We start from the raw sequence: 13334 nt of genomic DNA, 5'->3' as shown, positions 1-13334 counted from the left end.
ATACAGAATCAGACCAATGGTCAGCCTGTCCCTGAATTGTTTTGTGAATATTCGAGCAGGGAGCGCTCACTCATGATTGCAGCAGGATCAATTTGAGCATAGCTCAGTTTGTGGCCAGCGGTAGTCTCTGTTGGTTTCTATTTCCCTCACTTGGGAAATGGAAACCAACAGTCTCAACCCTGCAAGCTGCCACCATCCCCTTCTACATTGGACAAGGCAGTGCAGTGGACATTCTCAGATTAAAATGCTGGCAAGGGATTGGCCCTTTTTCAAGGGTGGTAAGACTGCTCAATCAACTGTACTGTTGAATCTTGTTGTCAGTGGCTCTCCAGATTTTCAGGCTGGGATGCTTCTTGGTCCTGCTAGCCAAGTTGGAGGTGCTAGGGATCAGTCTTGGAACTCTCAGCTTTCAACACATGTGTTCTACCTGTGAGTTAGGACCCCTCTCCAAAAGGCATTCTCCAACCCAAAGACCATTCAGGCAATTTCAGGATTCCCCCGAGTCAAATTGCAAGCCATACGACTCATTTGAAACCTAGTTACAGGTAGGTAGCCGTGTTGGTCTGCCATAGTTGAAACAAAATATTTTTCCCCCTTCCAGTAGCACCTTAAGGTAAAGGTAAAGGGACCCATACCATTAGGTCCAGTCGTGGCCGACTCTGGGGTTGCGGAGCTCATCTCGCTTTATTGGCCAAGGGAGCCGGCGTACAGCTTCCGGGTCACGTGGCCAGCATGACGAAGCCGCTTCTGGCGAACCAGAGCAGCACACGGAAATGCCGTTTACCTTCCCGCCGGAGCGGTACCTATTGATCTACTTGCACTTTGACGTGCTTTCAAACTGCTAGGTTGGCAGGAGCAGGGACTGAGCAACAGGAGCTCACCCCGTCGCGGGGATTCGAACCGCCAACCTTCTGATCGGCAAGTCCTAGGCTCTGTGGTTTAACCCACAGCGCCACCCGCGTCCCTTATCACTACCCTAAGGAGTAAGTAGCACCTTAGAGACCAACTAATTTAGTTATTGGTATGACCTTTGGTGTGCATGCACACTGAAAAAGTATCTGAAGTGTGCATGCACATGAAAGCTCATACCAATAACTAACTTAGTTGGTCTCTAAGGTGCTCTGGACAGGAAAAAAATTATTTTGTTTCATTTGAAACCTGTTAAGATGGTGCTCTTAAACATCATAAACCTAGGCTTGCCATTTGTCATGAAAATTCCTGAAATGTCCTGGTTTTCGGGTGTAAAAATGGTGTTAGGGAAAACCTGGGGGGTGGAGCGCAACAATGTGGGGGTCTTCCTTAAAAAAAGCTCAACAGGTGTCAGGAATTTTTGAAATATGGCAACCCTACCTAAACCAGATCCAAAACATCAGTGGGGGGAGCCTTTGGCCTTCCGGATATTGCTGAACTACAAGTCCCCTCGCCCCTTGCAAGCAAAGCCAATGGCCAGGGATCATGGGAGTTGTAGTTCAGCAACATCTGGAAGGCCAAAGGTTTTCCACCCCTGCTCTGCACAAAACACATCACTGATGTTGTAGTCTGAGCCAGGATGAACACTTAGCGATGCCATTGGGCCAGCAGTGTCTATAAGGACCCAAATGAAAGGACATTTGAAAAGTCAGGTGGTGATCCAAAAGGATTCGTCTATCATTCAGGAGACCTTGCCAGGGAGCAAAGTGGCTGCTAGGATCACTTGTTCCTCACCCATGGGGCCTGTTTCTTAGTATTTGTATTGGCTGTCTGTCCCTTTAGTACGCCAGAGCTTCTTGTAGCTGATCCTCACCAATATTAGCTGTCCATGAGATGTAAAACTGACAGGGAGAACCTTGGCAATGTGTGCCAGGGCTGTCAGTAGGAGTCTAGGTGGCTTCTCCTTCCGTGTTCTGTCTAGTGGCAATTTTTACTCTGCTTGTACGTAGCAATAAGTAGGCATTTAATAGGTCAGTTGTAGGAATCTTAGTCAGCACTGCTACCTTTCCATGGGCAGTGACAAAAAAACCACAATCTCCACCCCTTTTGTTAACCCTTCTATTGTGAATGCCACCACCTGCTGGCTTTGAATGCTCAAAATAGAGCCTCCTAATTCAGGGGCAGTATTCACTTCTTATTTCTAGACACATTGTGGCCAGCTAGAGGGTATAGGAAGAAGGAACTATCTGTGGCCCTCCAGATATAGTTGAAAATGGACAAATCGTGTCAGTTTCGATTTCTCTCCATTTATCCTTTCCCCACACTTTAAGTTCAGCTCTTCACATTTCCACATCAGTTTGCATTTTTTTAAAAAAGTTACCATCAGCATTTTACTGCAAATTTCTCCCAATGTACTCATTTTTGTATGCAATTTTGCCTAACACACTCATTTTTTTTTGCAAGACAGTTCCCCCTAACGTCATGCCCTTTTGTATTTTATTTTCACGGGTACATGCTTTTTTAATGCACACTGTGCCCTAATAAATGCATCTTTGTACACGTGACTTGGCTTATACTTGGCTGGAGAACTGCATTGCAAAATTCAGAGCTGCGCAGATTTCAAAGGATGGCTGTTTGCATATTGTTTCGGAAAGCGTGAATTAGGTAGGTTCGCCTTTAAATGCAAACCAGATCCAATTTATCCCCCTAGATATGATTGGACTACAGTTCCCATTGTCCATGGCTATTTGGGTATGCTGGCTGGTGCTGATGGGAGTTGAAGTCTCTTCCCCTTAGGTAAAGCTATGTCCGTTGTGGCTTGTACATCCCCAGGGCAGTTTGCTGTGGGACCAGATTGATGTTGGTTCTTGTTTATCAGTTCTCCGTGGTCCCTTCATTGCTCCTGCTTGCATCATGGGCATCCTCTCTGATCCATGGCGGAGTTTGAATGTGCTACAAATCTCCTTGCTTCTCCTACCCCCTGGATAGCAAAGGCAAGATAAAGTACACCACATGTGCAAATATATGAAAAGGTGCTTATGTCATATGCTGTGCGGAGCTGACCTAATACTATTTTCTTGGCACAGCATTGTTTTTACCCAGCCCTGCCTGTCACACACGCTTTGGCTGTTGTGTTATGCTGCTGTTTCACACAATTGCCAGTGCAGTAGCATCAAGGCAAGAGCCTTCCTTGTTTACCCAGGCAGGCAACAGTGGGTCAGGGTTCTCCTAGCCTCCTTGTCCTACCTATGGGCTTTTATGTAGGGATTTGATTGGCCACTGTAGGAAATGGGGTGCTGGTATAGCTCAAGAGTAGCTAGAAGTTGCTGGACCACAATTCTCACCATCCCTGACTATTGGCCATGCAGGCTGTGATGGAGCAGAAATCTCATCCAGAAATATCTGGAGAACCCATTGGACTAGATGGGTATGCCTCTGTTTACCATTTGCTGGGAATCACAGGCGAGGAGAATGCTGTTATGCTCAGCTCCTGCCTTCAGGCTTCCCATAAGTTTCTATGAGAATAGGATGTTGGAGGAGATGGACCACTAGCCTGGTGCTACAGAGCTGCTGCTGCTGCTGCTGCTGTTCTTAGGATCTTTGGTCTAACTCAACAAGGTTCTTCTTAAGTTCTTAACTGTCATGGCTCAGTTTTGGCACTGTGGGACTCTCATTCTATTGGCCTTCGTTCACAAGAGACAGGCCAGGGTTGAATTTATTGTGCCAAATTTCCAGATTAAGCCAACCTGCTCCATCAGTCTGAGCCACCATCCCTGTTCTGTTAGTGATGGATGGAGTTGGTGGGATACGGCTCTGGACCAATAACAGAACAGAAAGGAGAACCTGTGGTCCTCTAGATGTTGCTGGACTATAGCTACCATCCTCCCTGAACATTGGTCATGGTGGCTGGGACTGATCGGAGTTTGAGTCCAACAGCACCTGGAGGGCGATAGGATTCCCATCTCTGGTTGAAAGGTGGCACAGAACACAACGGTCCGATGCTTGACCCATGAGATCACGGCGTGCTAATGCTGATGGGATATGAGCTGCTGGTGGATGTCAGGCATAGCCTTTTCATCTCATTCAAGCAAAGCTTCTGCACCTGAGACCACTAGGATGCTCAATGCAACCCTTTGTCACTCCTTGGCTCCATTTGGGCAGTATCAGATAAGACTAAAGATACCAAAGAGAGGCAGGTGTATTGGTAATACCTGTGCGGAATAAGCTGGGGCAATGGGATGTGGAATGTGTGGCCCAACCATGATAGTGTGTGTGTGTACTCAGTTTGGCCAAACTACTGCATTGGGCAGAGGATGCTCTCTGTGTTCCCAGAACTCTTGTAGGTAGTTTTGGACAAGGATACCTCAGAACTCTATAAGCAGATAGATAGTTCCCAGACTGTCTGAGTGAGACAGTGGTTAATGGAAGGAAGTGTTATGGTTCCAAGAGGCAGCCACATCACGGCGTCTCTAAAGATCATACCTGGAAGATTATCAATGCTAGAGCTGACCCCAAAGGACCTTTCAACTTTTGACTTGAAAGTGAATTGAGGAGGGAGAGAAAGTTTCAATGACACCCACCCAATTCAGCTTTTTGTTGTTGCTATCTCCTGTTTCATCGCCTTGGCGTTGATGGAGTCCCTGCTACTAGTGGGCATTAAAAAAAAAATCACCCACAAGGCTATGGAGTGAGAGGTCAGGAAACGTTTGCCCTCGCTCAGATTGGCCTTTGTGACAATCCCAGGTCCTTAAGTACAGTGGTGGAGCTTTAAGCTCCAGCAGGGGTGTAGAGAGCAGGCGGGGGCGTGGCTGGCACACATCCCGGGGGCGTGGCATGGTGGGATTGCATGTCCCAGGGGCACGACGCGCTGCCTGCAGGGGCGTGGCATGCGTCCTAGGGGCGTGGCGTGCCGCCTGCAGGGGTGTGGCGCCTGGGGCGGGCAGCCGCGATGGCACCCCACCGGGATTGTGTCTCCAGGGGCGATGCGCTCCCCCCGCATCCCTATTCCTCCGCCAGTGCTTAAGTAGCAGCAACATGAATCTGAGTGAGGGCAGTGCTTCATTTCCTGATTGGTGCATTGTGGGTCAAGGATAGGACTCCCCCTCCGGCAGCTGGGGATACTATCAACACTGCTGGTGATCCACATACTTTTGACCCCTGCTCATGCCCCCTCAAAATCAGTGAAACCTCCTCCAAAGGACAAAACAGAAAAACATTACAGCCTGAAAACAGGGTGGTAAACTTACTTTGGGGCATTTGAGTTCAGCACTCACTAACACCCATAAACCACAATGTGTGTTTCCATTTACCTGGTTTGGGACTATTGTATATTACATTACGCTCAGGGCAGACTTCCTTGACTTGGTGCCCTCCAGCTTTGACTCCAGCTCCCATCAACCCCAGTCAGAAATGGTCAGAAATGATGGGAGCTGTAGTCCAGCAACAGCTGGGTGGCATCAGTGTGGGAAAGGCCGTGGCATATGAGAAGGTTTAGCAACATCCCAACACTGTTGGAGGCAGTAATGCCTTTGAACAGCCGTTGCTAGAAACCACAGGAAGGGAGAGAGCTCTTGTGCTGGGCTCCTGCGTGCAGATTTCTCACAGGAATCTGGTTGGCTGCTGTGGGAAGAGGATGCTGGACCAGTTGCACCCCTGGCCTGATCCAGAAGGCCCTTCTTGTGTTCTTACGTTCTCAAGATGAGTGCATTCTGTTCCTGTTACTTTGCTAAATCAGAACCAGTGTGCAGACACACCTGGTGATTGCTCCCTCTCGTTCTTCACATGAAGATCTCTGCTAAGCCTCTGTTGAAAAGCATTGTGTCGCAAGGCAGAAGGAGACCTCTGCCTGTTGCATAAGATGTATTGTGGCTCTTTCATCTCAACAAACAGTGCAACCCCAACCATACCAGCTCAGAAATGCCCCCACCTCCTGCAAAAGCCAGCAGGAGCTCTTTAAAGGGAGTGCGGCTCTTGCAGGTTTTTCCCACCTGCCTCCCGCCTGCATTTGCCCCATAAGACGCACACACATTTCCCCTTACTTTTTAGGAGGGAAAAAGTGCGTCTTACAGAGCAAAAAATACGGTAAGTCCTATTGACAGTGGGGCTTACTGCTAGGTAAGAACTGCTGCCTTTGCCACTCTCAGATCTCTTGTACTCCCAGAGTTCCGGCAGCAAAATGAGGTGGTAGAATCTGGACAGGACCACCTCAAACTGTAGTCACCACTATTCTGTTGATATGCTGGTGCTTGAGTAAGTGGATCACATGGATTTGCCATGTAAGCAGAAATCGAGGACATCCGGTGGAAAGATTGAGGCCCGAGTTACCGTATTTTTCGCTCTATAAGACGCACCAGACCATAAGAAGCAACTAGTTTTTGGAGGAGGAAAACAAGAAAAAAAATATTCTGAATCTCAGAAGCCAGAACAGCAAGAGGGATCGCTGCGCAGTGAAAGCAGTGATCCCTCTTCCTGTTCTGGCTTCTGGGATAGCTGCGCAGCCTGCATTCGCTCCGTAAGACGCACACACATTTCCCCTTACTTTTTAGGAGGGAAAAAGTGAGTCTTATAGAGCAAAAAAATACAGTAACTGTTCCAAGGAAACCCAAGCATTTCAACCCAAAAAGGTTACAAGGGCAAGCAAAACAATGAAAATACAAATGCTTGCATGTCAAATACGGGAGGTCATTTAGCCCAGAGTTCTTCAACATCTAGGCCCCCAGTTGTTGCTGAACTACAGCTCCCTTCATCCCTGACCTATGGCTAAGCTAGCTGGGGATGGTGGGAGTTGTAGTAAAAAATAAATAAATCTGTGGACTCCAGATGTCAAAGAACACTGATCCATTCCAAACTCCAGCTCATGCACAGAATTTATGGCTCCGGCCCCAGAGGTGGATTTACGGCAGGACAACCAGTTCTGTCGCACTGGGTGCCAAGCCTGGGGGGCGTTTCAAGGCGCCACAGCTATGATGTAGTGAATTGAGGAGAATGGAAGACCAGAGACATGTTTGTGTGTGCCAAATTGTGGCCTTGCACGGGGTACCGCTGACTTTTGAAAGACCCAGGGCCACCTCTGCCAGCATCTCTGATAGGTAGACCTTCCAGCCTCTTCTTCCAGCAAAGGTAGAAAGATTCTGGCCCAACCTGCTCACTCGTTTCTTACTCGCAGGAGGTGTGTTTGTTTGACACGGACGAATGTCGCCAACGTTGCATGGACGTTTCTGACCCCTTCTTCCTTGTCAGGGGTAGCCATGTTGAGGGACTGCAGTGCCCATCGTCCCTGACCATGCTACATACAGCGAGTTGTGAAGCAATGAGCGCATCGGTGCACGTGTGTGTCAACTGGACCTTAGTGGCATGCCTCAGCAATGTCCCTTTGTGGCCACCACCTTTGTGGTCCAATTCATGCCTCTGAGGAGCATCTGCCACAATAACCCCACAGACAGGGGGATCTCTTTAAATCGCCACCTGGCAGTTTGGGCTTTTGTGTCTTTGGAACGTAAGATGAGGGGTGCGCTGAGCAATTTTTGGGGGAGGCAGCTGTGGCCCCAGACTTTTAAGTGGATGTAAGATCATCGTGTCGCAGGGGGGCAGGAGCCTGTGCATCCCACAAATCTAGCGGAGGCCGCTTTCAACCCCAGCAAGTTCCTGGCGAATTAGTAGCCAATGTGTTTGTAAACAATCATGTGCCTTAAAATTTTCTCACGGTGGGGTGGGGTGGGAAGGAAATAACCCAAACCCTTAAAAAGAGTGGAATTTAAAGAGAGAGAAAGAAAAGACAATTAAAACCAACAATGTGTGCTTCTGTACTCTTCCTCAAGGTGGTCGCTCTGGTTTAGACTGGGGGAGGGCGGTCACAGGGCTGGGGCTGGGGAGTCCTTTTGCATTGTATTTAAACTGTACTATAAACAGACTGGTTTGGTTTTAAGATTCAAGAAAGGGAGGGGTGGGGGGTGGATTATACGCTTTACAGAACCAATGTTTAACATAACCCGAATGTATTAATATTATTCTAGGAACTTTCCGTAACAGAGACAAGTAGAATGCTTGTTGGAAGCAGGTGTGTAGGTTAACAATTTGGTGTGTTTTCAATAAACAATGCCTGGAACGAATTCCTGTGTTCTCTGTTATTTTGCTTTTGGTCTGCGCGAAATCTTTGGCCTCGGATGCCTGTAGTGATTGGTGGGACAGCATCTCTTCTGGTGCCGCTAGCTAAGGAATGGGCAAATCTGTCCATTCCAGTTTCTCCAGTCTTAAGCACAGTTCTCCACATTACCACCTCCATCTGGGTTTTCTTTTTAAAGCCCTCGTGAGAATTCATCAGCATTTTAGTGCGAATTTCTCCTCAGAGACATTTTTTTTTAATGCAACTTTGCCTAACATAAAAATAATAACAATAGTAATTTTTGTATGTTACGCTCACAGATATATGCATTGTTATGTACACTGCTGTAACCCCTTTATTCCTTTGTTCCATTGTTTATTTCCTACAAGTTCCTGTCTGTTTGCTTTTCTTTTTACCCTACCCAGTTTGAAAGAACATGACCTTAGTGAGAAATGACTAACTAGCTGTCTTGTATGTTTCCCAAATCATCAGTTTACCTTTGGAAGAAGATTATATTATGTGTACAAACACCATTCTTTCATACCAGATATTATTATATAAATTTAATTAATAAATAAAATAATATTTGCTGGTGGGACAGGATTAGTGTGCTGATATTTACATTAAGTATTAGGTCGTGAGAACTTTTATTCATCCCTTCCAGGTTACATTTAAGATAAAGACCAAGACCAAGGTCAAAATTGTTCCATGTTGCGGAGTCTTTTTTTATACCAAGTTATGCCATGATCCACAGAAATAAGCCATAGAAAAAGTTCAGATTGGCACATAATGTTACGCTTGCTGAACATCTTCAATGTTCTGCTCCACTGGAGGGTTTTTTCCAGGGTTTCCCCCCTCTTCCCAGGTGGACTAAAATGCCCATGAGCCATAGATGCTGCCTGAGAGCTACAGAAGTGAAATAAATTGCAGTATTACTGCATCTTGACCTTTTCCAGCTGTCAGAACTGCTTCATTCGGAGCCCATCACAGCCTGAGCATGTTGGAGAATGGGGTCTCAAAGGTCAAAGGTTATCCTGGGAATCGCGAGCATGAAATATAAGGGCCCTAACCTTATATTAGGGGTGGGGATCTAACAGAATCAGCTGTGTGCTCCAGAAGTAGTCACTGGAGTAGCTTTGGTTTCTCTTGTGAAGGGAAAACTTTTGTGTTTCAGAATTGTGTCTGACTGAGTCGCGGCTTGCATTTTCTTTCATGATTTGTTTCAATTTGGTCACAACAGCACTATTTAGAACACTGAGATACCACTTGCAAGAGTCATGGCTTCTCCCAAAGAACCTTGGGAACTGTAGTTTGTAAAGGGTGCTGAGGGTTGCTAGAAGACCCCCTACCATATCTGTCAACTTACAGATTTGAAAATAAGGGACCAGCAGCCTTTAAAATAAGGGATCAGCAGCCAAAATAAGGGATTTTAGTCAACCAGCTCCTTTCCTTTCCCCCATAACAGTCAATCGAAGGAACCTCCAAAACAAATCTAAAAGCCCCCCCTCCCACGAGATCGCCACCCGCCATTGTACTCAACCAGCTCCTTTCCTTTTCCCCCACCATGTGCCCCCGCTCCAGACAGACCTTTTCCCCAGCAAGGGTGAGTGGGCCGTCGATGACGTATCCATCTGATTCCGAGCACAGGTATGTTCAACTTCTGAGCCCCTCCGGGCAAAGGCAGAAAGCCCAGCCAGCAGCCAAACGAAGCCTCAAGCGGTGGTTCCCACAGTGCAGCAATCCGGAAAAGGGGATGCAGCAAGGAAAACCACCGTCACCTCTCCGCTGGGAAGCGCTGAGCAAAGGCGAGTCCCCAGGCAACGCGACCGATTTGATCGGCACAAGGCATGCAAGCTCCACCCCCCAGTTGTTCTTAGACTCCTTGTTGGGTGAGCAACGCAGCCAAGCAACACAGTTGGAGCCTCCCTCCTCCCTGGCCGGCAGGGAGGGAGGGAGGGAGGGAGAGGAGCTGCTTCCTTTGAAACCCAGGAAATTTAAGGGGCATCATCAATAAGGGACAGCAGTGGGAAACGGCGCTGGGATAAGGGAGTTTCCCGCCAAATAAGGGACGGTTGACAGCTATGCCCCCTACTATACCCCCTCACAGAGCTACAATTCTCAGAGTGGCTCAACAATCAACCGCTCTTCCTAGGGAACTCTGGAAATTATAGGTCCTCATGACACTTAGTGCGCCTTTAACAAACTATGACTCCCAAGATTCTTTGGGAAAGGGAATGGCTGTTTAAAGTGATATGGAACTGTTTTAAATGTAGAGGGCAAATGGGAGGGGGTCTTTGATTGCATCCCTCTTGTTACTGTGCAGCAATTTGAATAAATGCAGTTGACAGATGTAAAAGCTGAGGTGGTTAGCAGACAACAGGAACGGAGCTTTAAAAGATATACTGTTGGTGGCCATGTCGTGCAGGGGTTCTGTTATGCCATGGACCCATTCCACCTTGTTGTGCCCTCTTCCGGATCGCGCGTCCACTGGGAGTGCCGAAAATGGTCTCCACCTGTATTCCAATATGCAACTGCTGAATCAGAATTCATCAGGAAGTTTGATTCTATCCATCTGGGCAATGCCTGGATTGAACGCTGGGAAAACATCAGCTAACTGGATGCTACTTTGTATTGAACATTGGACTATTATGAGGAACTCTTGCAGGCCCAACTTACAGATGGGATAGTTGGAAGGCACTGTTACTTATCTCTTTCTCTTTATTCTTCTCTCTCTGCTTGTTTGCTGTCTTCATTTTCATTCTTTCTTTCTTCTTGTCTTGTTTCTGTTTTTTATTGTCCGTTGAAAAGTTTCAATACTACTACTACTACTACTAATAATAATAATAATTTATTATTTATACCCTGTCCATCTGGCTGGGTCCCCCCAGTCACTCTGGACGGCTTCCAACAAAACACTAAAATACAATAACCTATTAAACATTAAAAGCTTCCCTAAACAGGGCTGCCTTCAGATGTCTGCTAAAAGTCTGGTAGTTGTTGTTCTCTTTGACATCTAGTGGGAGGGCGTTCCACAGGGCGGGCGCCGCTACCGAGAAGGCTCTCTGCCTGGTTCCCTGTAACTTGGCTTCTCGCAGCGAGGGAACTGCCAGAAGGCCCTTGGCGCTGGACCTCAGTGTCTGGGCAGAACGATAAAATATAAAACTATTAGGAGGAAAAATCACTCCAGCCTGAGCATCAGAAATAGGAGGACATCTGGTTACAGTGGCTAGGTGGTTCTGAAAGACTGAAGGGTTTGGAAGGCTGCTTGCTTTTGTTCTTCTTTTGCAATTATTGACTGAGAACAGTGTCTGGCTCCTTCTCCTTCCTCCCGATGTTTTCTGATGCAGCTTATTAAAAACCACACCTCGAATAAATGAGAAGTAAGCAAGAAAATGTATCAGCCATTGACCCAATTGTTTGCTCTTGTGTTAGCAGATCATTAGCTACTGGGCCCAGCCAATATATCTTGTTTGGCTAATTGATCTTAATTAGGCCTAATTGTTTGAAATCAACTTGTCTGAAACACACACAGAGCTCCCTTTGGTGTGGGGTAGGGTGTTATTTTGACCTTGTTTTCAATCCATCAAAGGTGCTTTGCTTATTGACATCTTTCCCTCAAAAGAATTGAAAACAGATCCATAACTCCTGGGCTGTTGAAACCATGCTGTGGGTTGTCAGCTCAGAGAAAAGTACTAACCTGCGTACTTAGAAATTGCCTTCGCCTTTCAGGCGGCAGTAAATATATAGCTGCAATGCATCGTCAAATAGCTGAAGAGCTGCCGCAATGAAGAGGGCAAAGGTTTGTTCTCTGCTGCCCCAAAGCACAGGGCTGAAGTTTTGGTTGAACATTAGAAGACCAGCTTAATGGTATGAGTGGTTCAGCAGTGGAGACAGTTGCCTGGGGACGAAGTGGGTGCAAGGGTGTATCTAGATCAGTGATGGTGAACCTTTTAGAGATTGAGTGTCCAAACTGCAACCCAAAACCCACTTGTTATAATAATATAATAATAATAATAATTTATTATTTATACCCCGCCCATTTGGCTGAGTTTCCCCAGCCACTTTAGGTGGCTCCCAATCAAATGTTAAAAACAGTACAGCATTAAATATTCAAAACTTCCCTAAACAGGGCTGCCTTCAGATGTCTTTTAAAGATAGGATAGCTGATTATTTCCTTCACATCTGAAGGGAGGGTGTTCCACAGGGTGGGTGCCACTACCGAGAAGGCCCTCTGCCTGGTTCCCTGTAACCTCACTTCTCGCAATGAGGGAACCGCCAGAAGGCCCTCGGCACTGGAACTCAATGTCCGGGCTGAACGATGGGGGTGGAGACGCTCCTTCAGGTATACAGGACCGAGGTCGTTTAGGGCTTTAAAGGTCAGCACTAACATGCTGAATTGTGCTCGGAAACATACTGGGAGCCAATGCAGATCTCTCAGGACCAGTGTTATGTGGTCCCGGCGGCCACTCCCAGTCACCAGTCTAGCTGCCGCATTCTGGATTAATTTTAGTTTCCGGGTCACCTTCAAAGGTAGCCCCACGTAGAGCGCATTGCAGTAGTCCAAGCGGGAGATAACTACAGCATGCACCACTCTGGCGAGACAGTCCGCAGACAGGCAGGTAGGGTCACAGCCTGCCTTGTTTATCGCAAAGTGCCAACACGGCAATTTAACCTGTATATCTCATTTTTTTCTGTGCGTTTCACATTTCTTCTTTATGACTGCTGTTGTAATAAATAATCCTTCATAAAAGTGATTGCATTACATTCTTCATTAAATTATCTTTCCATTGATATATGATTTTATGGTATAACTCAGTGCTCTTTTTCTAAATAAATGTTTAGGCGTACTCTCATTTTGACTCAACAAAATGACCACTGAGAGAAAATACAGTTCAAATTGGGGAAAATAAATACAGCGAATTTCTTCTCCTGTTAAATTCACAAAATGTTTAGGGGTATGAGCCCCCCCCCCTGCATTCCCACAGGGAAAAAAAAAAGCACTGGTACTACTCCAAAACAGAGTGGTGTTATGAGCCATCAAACCTCGGAAATATTTTTTTTTCCAGAAGGTTCCACAGTTCTGGACTCTAGTGTACACTGGAGGGCTGTACTAAGAGCCACCCTCTCCCAATTTTTAATATGAGATAATAATTATTGTCTGTGTGCGCACATACAAATCAATATAAATAAATAAATAAACACAGCGAACGTGATCCATGTGGGATGCACGTTTGCAACCCGCAGTGGCGCGTCTGCGCACATGCGGGTTGCAATTTGGCACTTCTGCGCATGCGTGACAGCCAAAACCCAGAAGTAACCCGTT

Source organism: Podarcis filfolensis (genome assembly GCF_964270895.1).
Source record: "Podarcis filfolensis genome assembly, chromosome: 16".
NCBI lineage: Eukaryota > Metazoa > Chordata > Lepidosauria > Squamata > Lacertidae > Podarcis > Podarcis filfolensis.
This window is presented reverse-complemented; position numbering follows the sequence as displayed.